We start from the raw sequence: 18,661 nt of genomic DNA on the forward strand, positions 1-18,661 counted from the left end.
TTCATATGTCTGCACATTTATTTAGGTTATTTTTGACTGTTGTTAGTCTTGTGCCAAACCAGGTTTCATGGCCTGATATGTACATCATATTCACTTCTCATTTTGCATTGAGATCAGGGTTGGTTGCTGGACCACAGCACACTTAGTGCCTTTTAAGTGTTTTTAAGTTAAAGGAAACCTACCACCACAGATCTACCTATTAGTATTATAAGTTAGATCCGGTAGTAGGGGCATCTAACCTTTTTAGGGCTAATCCTTTAGTCTCCCGTATTTTTTGTAATCTTAAATCAGGGAATATGCAAATCTTCTAAAGAGGCTACTGGGGCATGGAGTACCAGATCTGATGCTACACGGCACGGCTATTCTACACCCCAGTAGCCTCTCTGATCCTCCTACCAGATAACTTCAGAGTGCAGCTATGAGGATCTGCGTGCACACGTCCGCAAAACCGGAGTTGTGCACATGCACGGTAGCTCAGGCTTCGAAGCCTGCGCGCTGAAGCTATCTGGTAGAAGGATCAAAGCGGCTACTGGGGCATAGAGTAGCCACGCCGTGTAGCCTCGGCTCCGGCTACTCCACTCCCCATTAGCCTCTTTAGAAAATTGGCAAATTACCCTGATAAAAGATTGCAAAAGATACAGGAGACTAAAGGATTAGCCCTAAAAAGGGCTATCCTTACATACGTTAGATGCACCTACCACTGGATCTACCTTAATGGGTAGATCCGTGGTGGTGGGTTTTCTTTAACATTGCGTTTTGTGAACACAAATTTTAAAAGCAATGTTTTTTAGACAAATCTCCTCTCCACAGCTGTTTTGTTGCGTTTCAAAAAGCAATGTAAACCCCAAACTGTGCTGTCGGTCTTCTACCTCCTTTAGGCAGGCCTCATAATCAGTGCGTATTTGCCAATTGTCAGGAACCACCTAGAAAAATTTCCTGTCTGTAGCTTTAAATGTTCTCATGTTAATGAGTGACTGGGACAATGATAAAATCAGATTTGTCAACAGCCAGCTGCCTGCTCACAGGAGCCTCTCTCTTCAAGCTCCGCAGAATAGAAACGTATTGACAAATCTGACAAATCAGGGACGACCGCGTTAAGGTAGAGTTTCACTTTAATACATAGAGATGAGGGTTTCCAGTAAGCGGAGTGTTATTTTGTATAGTAACCACCTGCTTCTGTAGGGGCTGTCAGGTAACTGTGGTCACGGAGTGTTTTTGGGTGCTGCCACACGTCGCGTTCTTGGACTATATTAAACACATGCGTTTTCAGTCCGTTTAAAAGCGGTCCAATAACGTGACGTGTGGCAGCACCCTCACCTGTAAAGTCTGGGGTCAGAATACCTCACACTTTTATGTCATTCGTAGAACATTTGGACCGGTGCTGCCACTGCTCAGATACGTCCCACTATAGTATCATGTATCGTGTCCGCACGTTTACACACATCCCCTGTGTATGTCTTCTTTATTATTACATTGTATGCTATGGTGGTTGATATTTTTTATTGCGTTTGTTCTTTTTTAAATCATTCTTTGAGATGAGAAAGTCAGGACTGTGTTTCTCCTCCTGCCTGTGTCTGTAGCTGGGTCTGTCTATTGCATTAAGGATAGAGAAACATCCAGATCCTAAGATCTTATGGATATATAGATGACGCATTGTATAATATATATACATTTCCATTCTCCTGGTCTTATTCTCCCACCCTCCCCTGACATAAGTCTCTTTCATGTGCTTGTTTGTAGGAGACAGTGATTAAAGTCCATAGGTCATCAGGGTAAATGTAGGTGGAGCTGAGGCAACCAGTACCATGGTGTACAGCTCAATCTATTAACCCTGTCTATATACACTGGGGGAGATTTATTAGAAGTGTCTGAGAGCAAAACTGTTCTAGTTGTCCCTGGCAACCAATCGGAGCTCATGATTCATCACAGCAGTTTATAAAATTAAAGCTGAGCTCTGATTGGTTGCTATGAGCAACTACAACAGTTTTGCTTTTGGATAGTTTTGAAAAATGAGGCTCACTGTGTCTACCTCACGGCCCCCAAACACAGTAATGTGCATGAAGCCTGAGTTTGAGTAGGTAAATCTTGATAACGGATGCCCTTTGAGGGTGCGTGCACACATGGCGTTTTTTACTGCATTTAGAAATACGATACAAACACCTGTTCGTGGGGCTCAGTCTGATCTTATCTGCATTTTCAGTAAAATGTATGTGGTCGGTAACAAGCACCTAGCGTTTTGCATTGTGTACATCTGGATTGTTTTTTAACCCCTTTGCGCAAAAGGACGTAAGAGAACGCCCATGCAGGAAGATGCTTCCCACACCAGGACTTTCTATTACGTCCCACTTCTGGCACCGGCTCATCAACTGAGGCAGTACCAGAGGCAGTGGGTGTCACTCGCGATTGGAGTCGGCTCAAGCATGACGTGGCATGTAAGGGTCTTCACTCTAAGAATTGGATCCCTCATGCTGCTTACTGGGGGCTCTGATCCAATTTTGCACAGCCCCGAGGTCTGCTGAGTGCCCCGAGGCTTCCCGATGTCCCTTCTGAGTCCGACTATAAACTGTGTGAGCATGTGTAAGACAGTTTGCGCTGCTCTACAATGAATGAATGAAGTATTGTAGAGGAGTGTATTGGACTTGAAATAGCGATCAGAGCATTGCTGGTTAAAGTTTGTATAAGTAAAAAAAAAATAATTATAGCCTGTACAATTTGACGATGCAAATCTGCTCTGGATGGCGCTCCTTCCATTCTTTGCACGGCCCTGTGCCTAAACCGCAGGTTACCAACACATACCGTATATACTCAAGTATAAGCCGAGACCCCTAATTTTACCACCAAAAATTGGGAAAACCTATTGACTCGAGTATAAGCCCAGGGTGGGAAATGCATTGGTCACAGACCCCCCCCCCCCAGTATATAGCCAGCCAGCCCCCTATAATATACAGCTTGCCCCCAGTAGTATACAGCTTGCCCCCAGTAGTATACAGCCACCTCAGCCTGCCCCCAGTAGTATACAGCCCAGAATTTAAAAAAATAATAAACTTATATACTCACCCTCCGGTGGCCCCGATGCGCAGCGCTGCTCCCCCGATGTCTGCGCGGCTCCTCTTCTGTCATATCGTGCTGGGCGCCGCCATTGTTCTCTCTGGGGCCGCAGGCGCATAGTATGAGAACAATGGCGGCGCCAGAAGACGAGCCGCGCGGACGTCGGGGGAGCAGCGCTGCACATTTTTTTAGCCCATTGACTTCAGTATTGACTGGTGTATAAGCCGAAGGGACATTTTTAAGCACATTTTTTGTGCTGAAAAACTCGGCTTATACACAAGTATATATGGTACACTGTGGAGAAATTGGGCATCAAACTTTATGGAGCCTTTTGTAACTTAATCCATTACGAATGTTTCATTTTCTTCCGAAAATGAATGTATTGTCCAAAAATATTACAATTTGTAGACCGCACCTCCATTTTGTTTTAACCCCTATAAAACACCTAAAGAGTTAATAGACTTCTTAAAAGTGCTATTTCATATGTTGAGGTGTGTAGTTTCCATAATGGGGTAATTTAGTAGCCTTGCTATTATTTGGACCTCTCACAGTCAATTGAAAGTTGAAGGGGTTATCCGGGTTTAAAAATTTTTTTATGGCCAGGCTGGGGAGGGATAGTTAAACATAATAAACATGGACTTACCTTTTCCGGCGCCGCCGTTGTCCCACGCCGCAGTCACTTCGATCCGTGCCCCTGTAAACAAACAGGGGCACGGAAGCTGCGCACAGGGAGCTTCCGGTCCGCGTTGTGGACAGCTCCTCCCATCCGTCCCCATCTCTCAGCGATGTAAGCGCTGGGAGATGGTGCGCATGGGAGCATCCGGCCGGCCGGAAGCTCCCTGTGCGCCCTTGTACTGAAACCGGCGCACGGAGAAGACGGGCCGCGGACATCGGCAGCACCGGAGGAGGTAAGTACATGTTTATTATGTTTAAATAGCCCTCCCCAGCCCGGACATAAAAAAAATTTTAAACCCGGATAACCCCTTTGAGCAGTTCCCTATAAATACAGGTTTGGGTGATTGTTTTTCCCAAAACATTTAAAAATGGCACCCAAATTCTGAGCCTCATAACATTCAAGTAAAATATGTGGAATCCTAAAAACCATGTTAACATAAGGCAGACATTTAAAAGTGTAAGAATTAATTTGTTTGGATGCTATGTTTATCTGCTTCAAATGTAGAGAATTTAGGTTTAGAATTTAAATAGAAATATAAATAGATTGATCGTTACATAAGGAAATATAATAAATGATCATACAGCTACAATTAGTAATGACTTAAAAATTTATGAATTTTATTATGTTTATGAATTCTGATCATGGTTTCTTATCTCAATTGTTTACATATGATTATTTAGTATCCATAGTATATCCCCATCACTGTTTGTATCTGCTGGACCTGACAAAGGGGGTGATCCACCCCAGAAATGCGTTGTCCTATTTTGAAAACCCTAATTAAAGGAATTCAATCCAATCCCATGAATCCCTCTTATTGGTAGTAGAGCGTCAATCTACCTGAATTTTTTTATACTTATTCAATTCGCACAGACTTATCTGGCCTCAAACAAGACCAGATCCCAGGAGGATGCCGCAGCTCCAAGGCAGAACCTCAGTTATTGCCATTTGTACTGAACTGTGACTGTACTCTACTCATGTGTTAATGATTTTAGTATACCAGTTGTGCTTTATGCTTGCTCACTAAGGCTAGGCCTGCAGTCTACAATATGCATCATTGCTGGTTCCGAATCTGCAGCAGGTCTATTTTTATTCTGGGGATTGAACTCCAAACTGCTGATGTGCACCATCGGATTTTGGCAGTGAATCCATTGGTGGGAATCTATCCAGAGCTGGCAAACCAGGCTTAAACCCCTGCCACTCATGGTTCACCACATATCGTTTCATGGCCTTATATCTGAGCTGGAGCAGGTCCTAATTCCTGCCCCAGTTAAGAGGCCTAACATTATTAAGTATCTAGCCATAGGAAACTGCTGTTGTTGAACTGAAAGTAAAACAATAACAAGAATGTGTGAACTTTGGAAGTCTGTCTGAAATAAGTTTTGTAAACAACTGCAACAGCAAAATTCCTGATTATTTATTTTTAAATTAATTTTTGTGGTTACTTAAAGTGAATCCATCACCACGGCCTCATTTTCACTAAAGACAGGTTGCAGAAGCCCATCACACCTGCATTGCAAATATGTCTGTCTTCTTTAAGCGTTTGCATTACAATATAATTGTGTTTTAACTTACCTGGCTTCATGACCAAATCCTCTGTCCCAGGAGTTGGCTTTGGTTTGGATGCATTTTAAAAAACAACACGTGACTTGTTTGTGCTGCTCACTCCTCAGCTCTCAGCCACCACATTTGTGCTCCTGTACAGCTCCTCCCTTCCACACTGATGTCAGCTCCCCAGGCTGTGAGCTCTGTACCTGTAAAGGAGCACAAAGGTGGGGGCTGAGAGCTGAGGAGTGAGCAGCACAGACAAGTCATGTTTTTTTTTTTTTTTTTAAATGCATCCAAACCGAAGCCAACCACTGGTCAGGAAGCCAGGTAAGTGCATTACAATATAATTGTGTTTTTAAAAAGCTTAAACGAATGCAGAAAGACATATTTGCAATGCAGGTGTGATGGGCTTCTACAACCTGTCTTTAGTGCAAAACCAGGTAATTGTGGTCGGTGAATGGTTGTCATATCTGTAATAATATTGGCCACCTTCTATCTAAAGCGTATGACCAGTTTTATATACAGTGGAAGAAGATGGCCAGCAATGCACACTTGTTTGTTCTGTAACTTGTGATGTTTTGAGGTGTAGTCACAGCTTGTGTCACTTTGTTCATAAGTCAAGGTCAAGAGATTGCTAAATCTTTTTACAAGAAATTCATCCATCTCATGCTGCCAACTCTGCATCTTCAGGATTAACTCTTTCTAAACGTAAAATGTAATAAAAGAATGTTTATTAGTAAAAATCATTTCAGGGTGCTAAGGTGGTATCTTTATTCCATTTTTCATATGCACAGCGTCTTACATAGGAACTTAAACAGGAAAGTTGCCATTTTTATCAGATTAATGTCAGCCTGACCCAGTAATTTTTCTGGGAGTTGGCGGACTATCAGATATATATACTGGGTTGCCCTGACATGCCACAGAAGGATGTGCTAGGGCAGTGATGGCGAACCTTTTGGAGACAGAGTGCCCAAACTACAACCAAAATCCACTTATTTTCCCGTGAAGTGCCAACATTTGCATTTTAAACAGTAACTTACTGCTACTTTTTCTTCCACATCTTTCAATTGTATCGCCCCCTGAGGAAACCAATACAGTTGAAAGAAGGAGGGCAAATTCAGACTCTCATTGTAGCTTCTCTCCAGGGTCTCTCTGTAGAGGAAAAATGGTTGGTCCAGCAGGATGAACTCCAAAGATATTGCAGTTCTGTCAACACCTTCTCACTTTTCCCGCAGTTGCTAACAGCCAATGAAGTGTTGCTTTAAAATAGCGCTGAGAGCAGCATCTCTAAAGTTGCCTGGGGCTTGGTGGATTTGGTCCTATTTGGTGAACTCTGTCCTGAGTGGTCTGAGTGCCCACAGAAATGGCTCCGAGTGCCACCTCTGGCACCCGTGCCATAGGTTCGCCACCACTGTGCTAGGGTAAACGAACAGCAAATTGTCCAGGGTTGGGCATATTGAATGTTACATGTCCAATCATGTAGATCAGCCAATTAGGGTATCCTTATGATAAATCACCAATATTGAATAGGGAACCTGACTGCCTCTGGCCCTGTCTGGTGGCATCATCCAGACTTTGAAGTGAAATGTAAATCGGTTGCATAAAGTTCCAGAGACTTTAACACTAAAATCAAGCTCTATTCATCTCAAAACACCCCTTCTGCTGTGATCAACATCATTCACCACAAAGTTGATGAAATGTGCCATGAAAGAAACCTGGTCTGGAAGGTATTCACCTGTTTGACAACATACTGTTAGTGGATTTTAAGAGTTTAATTTCTGCTGAAAGGTTCCCTATAAGTGGCCATAGTACTTGGGCCTATTTATTATGTGTCGAGCACAACACAGGGCATTATGTATGATTAACTATCTAGCACAATTAATTCCATGGTGCTGCACATTCAAGGTGTTCACACACATTATGTAGATGCTGACCTATAAATGTGCTAACACAGACCATGTCGCTCTCCCATCACAGGAAAAAAAGAATCATAAGAGTAACAAACACTGGCATCGGCACCACGTTTTGTATTGTTTACATGCAAAACACGTGGTGCTCATTGCCAATCACATTGTTTACAGAGGAAATACATGTGTGATGGGGCCAAGGCCTTCCCCATTGCATTTGAATCACGTTTTGAAACGCAGATCAAAGCCAACATGGCAACACAGCCTGAACCTTTGTTTCAGAAGCAGTTGATTAAAGTAAAACTGTAAAGTATAAAAACCTATGCTTAGCTCTACACTAAGCTAAAATAATTAATTCTCTAATTTACACTCATTACCTATCTGCAGACCTTTGCAAGCTAACAGGGGTGTTACCTTGTTCTTCTGGGTGTCGTTGTTTGTTTGGTTGCCATGGGAATGCATATCTGGTTGGTGGAGAGGGGAGTGGGTGGATGTTGTTGGGAGGAGCACTAGGAGATTTGAACTCTCCTGATCAGAAGCTGCTGGGTGCAGGATCAGCCCTCACAGCTGATAGGACCGGGACTAATGTCATAGGCATGTGACTAAACACGCTTCAGATCATCCAATAACATACCAGAAATGGTATGTAGCAGAGCTGTTTGTGTTTGCATCCACAGGGGTGTCATATATTCAAACTTTTAAAGGGTTAGATAGGTGTTACAAAAGTGTCCCCCTCCATGTCAGAAGCTGTGACAGGAGAGACTTAGTAATTACAGCCTGGGTATTCTGCCTGGAAAGGCAACGGTTAACTATGTGTAAGTTATTAACCAATGAGTTTGGCTGTATTGTAACCTGGAGTGTGATTGGAGATGTGCTGCCACCTGACCGGGGGGGGCGATAAAACCCCTGTGCAGTGGAAGCTCTTGGACACTCTTGGATCTCATGCTCCTTCTCAGGAGCCTGCACAAGCTCTTAGGCCTCTTAATCCCCAGCTCTCACTAGAGAGCACATCCTCTCACAGACAGAAATAGTGTCTGTTCACCATCAGCACTGACACTCGGCTAATCCCAGGACAAGAGCTGCAGCTTCCACAACGGGACACAGCTCCATCCCAGCATGCATGTACTACCAGGCTGGTGAACCAATTCCTGAGGATCACTCTCCGTGACCACTCCAGTAATCCAGAATCTGTACCAAGATCATTTGGCTGCAGTTGTTCTAATAAAGAACTGTGAGTTATTTTGCACTACGTTGCCTCAGTCTGTTCCCTGGAAAAGGCTATACCACCACGGGCTCCCCATCCATCACACCGGACATATATAACGGACATTAAGGGGTTGCTCCAGGGAGAACCAGTACCTCAGCCTCTCCCTCCATCTTTCTTTCACACACCACCTGCTGGAGACCTGCCAGGCTGTAGGACAGCCCTCCTGTCCCCATACCAAGCACCGTGCAAACGCCAGTTACTCCGGTATCCTGGGCCCTGGCTGCCTCCAGGCCCCAAGAAAAGGCTAGGACCTGGTGGGGGATGTTGCAAATATAGTAGATGTGTATCTACTAGTAGATGTGTATGTTTGAAAGTGTGAATGCACAAATATGCCAGAGCTTAGTCTCTCCATCAGTTCTAATGATTGGCATCAGATCCTGCACACACAGCACTGTGTATACAGGGAAACCTTATTGAGCAGATCACTTTGCACAGGAAAAGGGGCTTAGCAGATAGGGGTCAGCTTCCACAGAGTAAAATGGGGAGAAAAAAAAAATCGGTGATTCAATGAAAAACCAGTCCATTAGGGAGGGGTCCTCTGGAGAGGTTTCAGTGGTTGTGTATATGTGTACACATATTGTGATGTCATGTGTTCATCTTTTTATTCCTATAAAGGTGTTTTATGGTATAGTTAAATATGTTTTAATATATCTTTTTCTTTGATGTATTATCTTGCCGTATGAGCTCCAGTGCTCTGTCTTCCCTACCTTGCTCTGCATGAGATCTCCATAAAAGCAGTAACACCGATTCTGTATCGAGTGGCTGGGTTTGTGCACGTTCACATGAGCGCTCTCACTGCTCTGGCATCACTACCCTAAGCTGTTGTCAGAATCAGGAAGTCCCGCCACCTTCAGCAAAAGCTGAGAGGATTCTACGGATAACCTCTTATCCATTAGCTAGTGATGGGAATAACCGCTCTTCTTAGTGTTCTGGCTCATTAGGCTCCACTCACCAAGAAGAGCCTCTTCTAGCTCCTGAACAGCTCCCTATTACATGTACAATAGGGAGCCGCAGTCCAGCCAGTCACCCCATTCCACACCACTTTTAATCCGATTGTATCAGGTTAAAGGGGGCAGTGTTAAGTGAGCCATAGGTTCACTGCAGGGAGTTAACTCCTGTAGTTCACGTAAAAGAGCTGGCTCTTAGAGCCAACTCGTTTGCGAACAACGCATCACTACTGTAAGCCCTATATAACAGGATAGGAAGAAGCCAGAATCATGATACCGGTATCTTTGGAATGTCTCTGCAGCTATACTAAAACTAATTTTCTTATCAAGTAACTTTACAGTTACGTTTTGAAGGAATCCTGCGGAGAAGGTTGTTGTCAGGGGCCAGTTTTTTTAAATTTATTTCTCTCCATACATGCTGGATATATTTCCCCAGCATATATTCCATATTGATTGATTCAGATCTGCCACTGATAAATGTGTTTAATGGCTATGGCACATGTTGAGACCACGTTTCCCTCCTTCCATTGTAAATTAAATGATCTTGGGGTAGAAGTCGGCCAGTGCTCTGCAGCCTTATGGTTTGGTCTGGGTGGGGAACCAAAGTTTGTTTGTTTGTTTATCTGTAAAATAAGCACTTTTCTGTTACTTCTCCATTTGGGCTTTCTGTGGAAAGGCACTTCCATTATCAGTAATAATGAGCAGCTGTAATGAGATGCAGACTATTGGGATATGCTGTGGATACTCCACATCGAATTGTGTGTAGTATAGCTACTTGGCTACTTTATAAATCCATTTATTTACAGATACAGAGCTGAAAACACACTACTGTCCATGAATCACAATTCCATGCAGTAGCCGGATTTCATGGACCAAACACTGCCGAGGAGGGGACTTCATTCTGGGTTATTGTTCTGTGGGTAGAGGGAATCCTGGCATTATATATAACTATGATGCATGGAGTCCGTCCTCTGCACTGTTTGGTCCATGAAATCTGACCACTGCACAGTCCGTGCTTCACTGACTGAGAACGGTGTGTCTTTTAGACTTTCAACCATTCCCTTTTCCCATCTCGTGTGAATTGACCCCTACAATTTTGTACTTGCAGTCTCTACAGCTTTCCCATTGTAGACATAAGGCAGACATGTGATTATGTTTTAGATTAATCCCAGCACACCACACTGTCAATACCCCCAGGCAGGTATTTTCAAGTAAATCTGCTCTATCCAAACCTGTTTCATTTGTGCTGCAGGATCATTGTGGACATAAACATATTCATATTATTCTAAAGATGGAAGTGTGACTTTCTCAAAAACTCCACAAATTCCATTCACTTCAGTAGTTTAGTTATTGTATCTTAGGCCAGTGAAAACTTATAAGTATTGTATTACTTCACTGGCAGATAGATATATTAAAGAATGAAGTACAAGTGCAAAGTGTGTCAGATGCTAGTCTCACTTCTAGAACGCAATTGGGAAAAGCCATGCAATTCTCTTCTCCACTAATATGATAATGGGAATCTAGCACCCTGCAGTGTATAAAGCTATGTTTGTACTTTGAGTAAAGCAGTCTTATTTTATCCTGGCTCCCTGACTGGAACCTGTTTGAGAGATATGTGACATATATGAAGTAGATGTGTAGCATTCTTTGTGGAGGCGGAGGAGTAATCACAGTACAGGTGCGCAGTAATGGTTATGACAATGGGAAGTGTGGCTTCAAGGGGTTGTACGCCCTAATAACATATTAAACCCAGTCCTTGTGCTTATAAGCAACGAGTTTATAAATTTGATTCTCTTATTCTTCAAAAAGGAGATTTATCCTAATAATATTTCATAATAATCAAGATCATTTTAGTCATGTACAGCATGAGGGAACTGGACGTGACTCTTCTTATTAAGGAATACAGAAAAGGGGCCAGTACCATCGCCCCAGCCACACAGGGGCAAAACATCACTTTGACATGTGGTCATGTACATTTAAAACCTGTGATTTATTGGGATTTCCAAGTATTATAGGGGGTTTCCGGAGTCATGTATGTTGTAAAAGCCTATGAGCCTTTGTAATGTTTGTTGGTCTGTACAGTACTTGCCTGTCTCGTGAAAAATTTTAATTAATTGAAAAAGTTTTCCTTCTTATTTTTATGGATGACCTTCCCTCCTGCTGCTACATTCTATCTCTACGGTGATGTGCAAAGCATGTTTTTCGATATTGTAGGAGAATGAGGGGTTGCTTGAAGTGGGCAGAGCATACAACGTTCAGGGGCTAGGGGCTGCCTGTAGGAGTAGCCCTTCATTCTTGACTGCATTTTACATAAGAATAAAGTGCTGTCATGTAGAAATATTGCTGAAGGTCCCCCAAAGGGAGATACTGGTGGGCGTAGGGGATATAAGGTAATGACAGGTTCTTTTTAAAGGAAATCTACCATCAAAATCAAGCATGACAAACCAGGGACAATTACTCACAGATCCCAGCACAGTGACTGTATTTGTTATCCATGGTCTCCTTCCTTCAGAAACAACTTTTGGTGTCCTAGTCTTTAGTGTTGCACCACTGACTTAAAGGACATCTATCACCAGGATGAAGGCTTGTAAACCAAACACACTTACATACTGGTGTGTGCCCCCTCTTTCAGGATTTGCTCTTCTTTAAGATTCCTATGCTCTTATTTTTAAGAAGAAAAAAACTTTAAAAGTATGCAAATGAGACTGAGGGGCCACTCCGGGTCATTTGTATAATTTTTAAAAGCCTTTTATTGTGAAATCCAGGGCATAGGGAACTTAAAGAAGAGGAGATCACACCAGTCTGTCAGAGTGCTTGGTTTACAATCCTGGTGGTAGATGTCCTTTAAAGGATTGGTGGGGTTTGGAAAACATGGTTTCTTTCCTCCAAAAACTGCTTCACACCTGACCATGACATAATACATAATATTGCAACTTGGCTACACTCATTTCCATAGAGCTGAGCTGAAAAACTGGGGCAAATATGCAACAAACTGGCTGCATCTCGGTTCATACAGTGAAACGCATGTGCAACATCCCCCATCTGGGCTTTGCCTTTTCTTGGGGCCTGGAGGCAGCCGGGGCCCAGAATACCGGATTGGCTGGCGATTGCAGCCTAGGGCGCGCTGATGTCACTGTGCTTGGTATAGGGACCAGAGGGCTGTCCTAAAGCCTAGCAGGTGTCCAGCAGGTGGTGTGTGCAAGAAATATGGAGGGAGAGGCTGATGTACTGGTTTCTTCCTGGGGTAACCCCTGAGTGTCTGTAATACAAGTCCCTGGGTAATGGATGGGGAGCCCGTGGTGGTCGACGGCCGTATCCAGGGATCAGACGGAGGCAACAGCAGATACTGGTACTGGAGTGGTCGTGGAGAATGGTCCTCAGAAATAAAGCACCAGCCTGGCAGTAGATTAAGGGCTGGGATAATTGAGATGGACCTGTGTCCAAAGTGTGGAAGCTGGAGCTCTGGATTAGAGTCTCCTGACTCAGATCCTGGGATTGGTTTCTGAGACCGCACTAAAGGTCTGTGCACTGACTCTCTCTTCGTTCTGTCTATGTTCTAACAGATGGTGATGGGCCGTTGGAGAACTAAAGCCTGCTCCTAAAAGGCTCACCATGCCCCCTTTAACACTATTATATCAGGTTAAAAGTGAAGTGGTGCAGGGCAACTGACTGGCCCGCGGCTCCCTATTATATATTTAATAGGGAGACGTTCGGGAGCCAGAAGAGCCGGCTCTTCTTAGTGAGCGGAGCCTAATGAGCCAGCTCACTAAGAAAAGCCCATCACTACTAAGAGACCTTGTGGTCAGAGACCTGTGCTCCCACTGCAAAGGGATTTTATACCCGCCCCCTGATAAGGTGGTAGCACCTCTCCAATCACACTCCAGTTTACAATACAGCCAACTGATTGGATAACATCTTAGGGTGTGGTCACACTTTGCAGTTAAAACTGCATCGCAATTAGGTCGGGGTGATTTTAGGTGGTATTACTTATATTAACAAGTGAAAGACATCAAATAAACAGGTGAATGAAATTTGTGGAACCGCTTTCTACTTCAAAATCAAATTCACCCGTTCAGTTCATGTCATTTACCTGTGAAATTGTCAAAACTGCTCCTAAAACCACCTCAAAACTAATTGCGATGCAGTTTTAACTGCAACATGTGACTGCACCCATACACCCATTTAAGAATTGCCTTTCCAGGCAGAGGCTACAACTGCAGATTACCTGAGATCTCCCTGCATTATCCCTTGGGTGAGTTGTGCAGGCACAGCAAATGGATTCTGACAGGTAGAGGGCCCTATTCACAACTACCTTGCCTATACGTTGGCAGAGGTGCTGCACACGTCATCAGCAACAAGCACCCAGTATTTTGCATCACGTAAAGGCAAAACCCTGGTTGCTTTTTGCCGATCGCACTCGCTTTACTGGAAACACAGGGCCGAGCTCTTCCCCAGGAGTTTGCATTGCATTTGTAAATGCAATAAAAACACAATGTGAGAGCGCACCCTGTGAGCGGTTTCCCACGTGCCATTTTTGTTCTTTGGTGGGAGGGGGGTTAGTCCAAAAGGCATATGTTGTATGTTAACAATGTAATAAGGCAAATCTCCTCTTCTTAGCTTCTGTGATGCATTTGAAAAGGCATGCATTAACTCAAACAAAACGCAACTTGTGAACGCAGCTTTAGAAATGAAGAAAGATCTGTTGAAATGCATATGGTATCAGGCCGAGCGCCTCCCCGTTCCGTCCGGATTGCGTTATGAAACCCCCTGCATAATTGCAGCAAAGAACCCAGCCGCGGTGCTTGTTCTCAATCACATGCATTTAGGTTTAAGCACAAATGCAATCAGGAGTAAGGCTGGATCCACAGGACCCTTGTTTGTGTCCTGTATACCTGCGCAGGTGATTTCCTGCTCAGAATCATTATTTATTGCTAATAATGACATTTGTGGATGATAATTGTTGTGTACCTGGCCCTCCTTACTTGAGTGAGTCTCCAGATGCCTGCCCTCATGCACTTTGTTCTGTGCTGGGTAAGGTGGGGCAGGGCGTTCCTCTTCCCAGCCTGCCCTGAGTGTGTTTTGTGTTACCTGCACATTTGCATGTTTGACCTAGAAGGATAATTGGGCCCCAAGCAACATGGGCGTTCCCTCCTTCACTTACACAGTTTCATGTATGACTCATAAGGCTGAGGCAAAGATACCACTTCCCTAATCTGACGGGGCCATTTTAACTCTAGCTTTTAAAACCTTTTTGTGATTTCAGACTTTGGAGCATATACATGCAGGATCCCCGGGGAGCCGATGAAAAGGTAGGTGCTGTGCATTCAGTATCATAATCCCTCGACACCTGATCTGACAGTGGAACATGGAAATGTACCACAACCTGTATTCTCAACCGTACAACAGCGAAACCATGACCTATACAAATAGACAGTGTCCATTGTCTGATGCGACTGTCACCTTAGCTGTGTTTTGCCTTCAAACAAGTGGGTGGGGGTTGTATGAGGAGATCCTGACAGGTATGGTGGCTGTCACACCTGTAGTGTCATGTAATGCCTTACACCTGGGAGGTGAAGCTTACTTATATATAATGTGCTTACGCTTTATACATTCTCTCTAGGTTTATACGTTGCCTGTTTTTACAGATAAGGGTTTTCTGAGAAAAATAAAAAATAAAAACACTTGTTATCGGCTTCATGTGTGTAGCACACAGCATAGTGTCGCTCTGCGGGGATGGCAAATAGTTGTTGTCTTAGGGAGCTTAACTGCTCCAAAAAAGGGTAATCTTTTTCCTACTTTTGGAGATCATTAATTTAAGAAAGTCCTTAAGTGTCTGTTATTTTGAGACATGTACTGTATTACATATATTCATTCTGTTCCTCAAAATTTCTTTGTTGTAAATCGAGTTTTACTCTGATTTTTATTTGTTTTGGTGGTGTTCTCCACATAAGAGGAGAACAGCAAGAAAAGAACAATCATGCAGAATCTGTCATATGATGTACTCTTGCTGCACCCACTGTATCCCATTGACTTTCAAGGTGTCCATCATTAAACAGAGATAATGCTGAAGCGCATTTAACATTTAAGTAGTGATAGCATGCTGTATCTCCAAATCTGTTATTTGAAAGTAGTTAGAAAGAAACCACAGACTTGATCATAGTTTACAGCGTTTTCGAATTGTCATATTGAGGGCTTTTGCTTAAAATAAGTCCTCAGTATCAGACTAGTAGGGAGATCACTCCTGCACCCACACTGATCAAGGGGGCTGGGTAAGCACTGTGGCTTTACATTGTTTATCAAGCAAAAATTGCATTATGATGTGGATTTAATGCAAATTTGTTGCAGATTTTCCTCTCCTATAGTTCCCACAAGAAAGTTGATGTGATCATTTTTTTATTTTCCGCACAGAGCAAAAAATGCATTGTCTACATTACTTCTAACAAATCACATTCACTTTATTGCTACTGTATTACGTGAAGTACGTTGCACGGAATCTGCAGCGCGTGCCGTTAGTCTTGGGCTACCATTCACACACAGTGTTTAAGATTGTTAATATTGCATTTACTTAAATACAATTGCGTTTACAGTGGGCTCGCAAACGCTGCTTGTAAACTCGCATGAGCATCTGCATAGAGAACACAGTCCTGCATATCCAGACTATGTTAGAGCTTTTCCCACTATAGACACTTTTCAGTATACACAGGTTACATTAACACGTAGCCTATGACCTGCGGACTTGCCATCTACCATTTTTGTTCGGTAAATCCCTGACGTGATGAATAGCATTGTACTGTATTTGTTTGAAAATCCAATAGACAAATTGGCAAAAGACTTTTCCTCAAGTAAGGGTGATGGCACACGTGGCATTTGGAACCCATTTTTGGCCGGTTTTTAAGCAGTCCGTCAAAAAATGCATGCGTTTTTTAACCGACTGTTTAAAAAAGGGGCCAAAAAACGTGTTCAAAACGCCACGTGTGCCGTCACCCTAAGCTTCAGGTCGTTTAATGGTGTGGATCATGCGGCATCAAAAAATGCATCACAAGCAAACGGATTTCGGATTGTTTCTGATGCTCGTGGAATCACCGTACTGCTGGAGTAAATCCCGCTGCCATTTCGCTACATGTGAGGGTACCCTAAAGTTTGTCTGGGATCCCATTGATCACAGGGACCCATAAATTCCTCATGTGAGTGGAGCAGTGATCCTCATGCGTGTTTGTTTTATTCACTCCTATGGAACTGCTCAGTGGTTGGACCTTCAGCGAGCAGACAGCGGGAAAATCCCTGTTAAAAAAAAAAAAAGTATATTTTGTTCACTACTATCATGTGGTCTCTGTTATAACCAGCACATGGCGAGCTCCAACACATGACAGCCAGCACTGGTAACCAGCTATTTTTATAAGAAAAAATAAAACTGCTATGTCTGGCAGTGTTCTTCCTGTCTTGTATCATGGAATCTGCAGCTGAGGGCTCTGTGCTAACATGTAAAAATGTATCAGATATTTCTTAGCGAAAGAAATACATTTATTCAAAAGTCTAGAAATTGTTAGTTTAACTTTTAGAGTATTATAAGTTATGTATGAGAGCCGGCTTGCTTTTTCTGTCTCTATTCAGCAACACAGCGCTCCTCCTCCTCCTACAATATTTATCTATCATATACAGACATGAGCAGCTTTTTATTCCGCGTTCCCCTCTTTTCTGCATTGTGCTAGTGTTAAAGTCATGTTGGCGCCAGATGCCTGTTCACAATCCGCAGGTATGTGCTTATACCCTGGTTTATTCTACATGATGTCACAGGTTCCAAAGGGCAGTCATTGAACTTTTTAGGGCAGGGACAAAGCAAACAATCATTGTGGGCGTAAGCTGCCAGTGTGGAGATAGGTAAAATGACTATAATTTCATACAAATATTTTATTTGCAGGATATATACAAGATTCAGTGACACGGTTTAGGATTGACAATATGTCAGCACTGGTTTTGTCTGGACCTTATAGAAACATTTTATTACAGTGACCCACTTTGACTACAGATACAGACAGGCTCAAAAATACTACATCAGTATTGGCATCACAGGCAGATGCTGTCAAAACTTCTTCATAGGCAGTTACTGAAAATAAAAGGTCATTGTGGTTCCTCCTAACTGCATGTGACACCTACTTCATAAATGTCTACTATTAAGGATTATTCAATGTTGTTAAAATAATAGTACCGAAAATCTCCAACACAGGGCTGACATTTACCATGACTCTGGTGCCATCACCATGGTGGTCCTCGTTGGTAAGGGTTGAGGCCAGTCAGCAGTGATGCTGGCATGTTACTGTGTGAGCAAGCAGAATCTACCCTATTGTTTGGATCAGATTTCTATATTAGACTGGTAAAGATGCTTTTATGCAGTTTGATTTACCAATAGGAGCTTTCTGTATTAAGCTCTCCTGGTACAAATGAGATATACTTCTGTGGCTAAAATGGGCCCTAAACAGTAACAGCCACTATAACCGCACAGTGCCCTAGTTATATGGGCAATAACCCTAAAGCAGGTGTTCTGTATCTGGGAGTTGTTTCTCCTGACATTTTGTAATCTGGCTCAAAAATTCAGACATATTCGGCTGATTTTGGATTGTTTGTTTCTTTAGATCCTTTTTTATTATTTATAGTAAATATACCATTTGATTTCATGCATTATGCACCAAACATAACTTGAGAATGCTGTAGCTACACTGATGCAGAAACATATCTTGTTTAATCCCTGTGCTCAGTGTTTTTGCTGAAAAAACAGTTATAAAATGATGATAATTTGTCCCTCCTTTGCCTGGCTCAGTGCTTCTCCTCTCATATTAAGTATGCATTGCTGGAGAGAATGCTGTAATCAATATGTTGTGCCTGACAGGGAGAAGTATTTTTCGGACTATAAGGCGCACCGGAGTATAAGGCAACCATCAATAAATGCCTGCTAAAATGTCTAGGTTCATATATAAGACGCACCGAAGTATAAGGCGCACCTGATTATAAGGATGAATGACCAGCAGGTGGCAGACCTGTGCACAGTTCAAGGCAGCTGTTGTCTGTAAGTACGGTTCATATATAAGACGCACTGGACTATAAGGTGCACCTTTTGATTTCTGAGAAAATCAAAGGATTTTTTGTGCGCCTTTTAGTCCGAAAAATACGGTAATCATTCGCTGCACCATCCACCAGCCGCTGTGTATGAGTGATCCAGCTCAGGTTGATTAAGCCTGTCTGGACAGTATAGAAAACTAAGTGCAATGTGTTTATC

The 18,661-nt window shown here is 43.0% G+C and overlaps 1 protein-coding gene across 3 annotated transcripts in view; it reads left to right on the forward strand.

The window, feature by feature from the left end:
* Positions 1 to 18,661, forward strand: part of ELF1 (E74 like ETS transcription factor 1) — a 72,327-nt gene that overhangs the window by 4,496 nt on the left and 49,170 nt on the right. The window contains exon 2 of one of the 3 annotated variants that reach the window (XM_072135286.1): positions 14,654 to 14,699. The exons of 1 other annotated variant lie outside the window; for it this stretch is intronic. The gene's annotated coding sequence lies outside the window, so the exon portion shown is untranslated. Of the gene's footprint in view, positions 1 to 14,552; positions 14,700 to 18,661 lie in introns of those variants that run through there. One more of the 3 variants, XM_072135287.1, reaches the window with a different exon arrangement.

This window comes from Engystomops pustulosus, chromosome 2 (assembly GCF_040894005.1).
Source record: "Engystomops pustulosus chromosome 2, aEngPut4.maternal, whole genome shotgun sequence".
In the NCBI taxonomy this organism is placed as follows: Eukaryota; Metazoa; Chordata; class Amphibia; order Anura; family Leptodactylidae; genus Engystomops; species Engystomops pustulosus.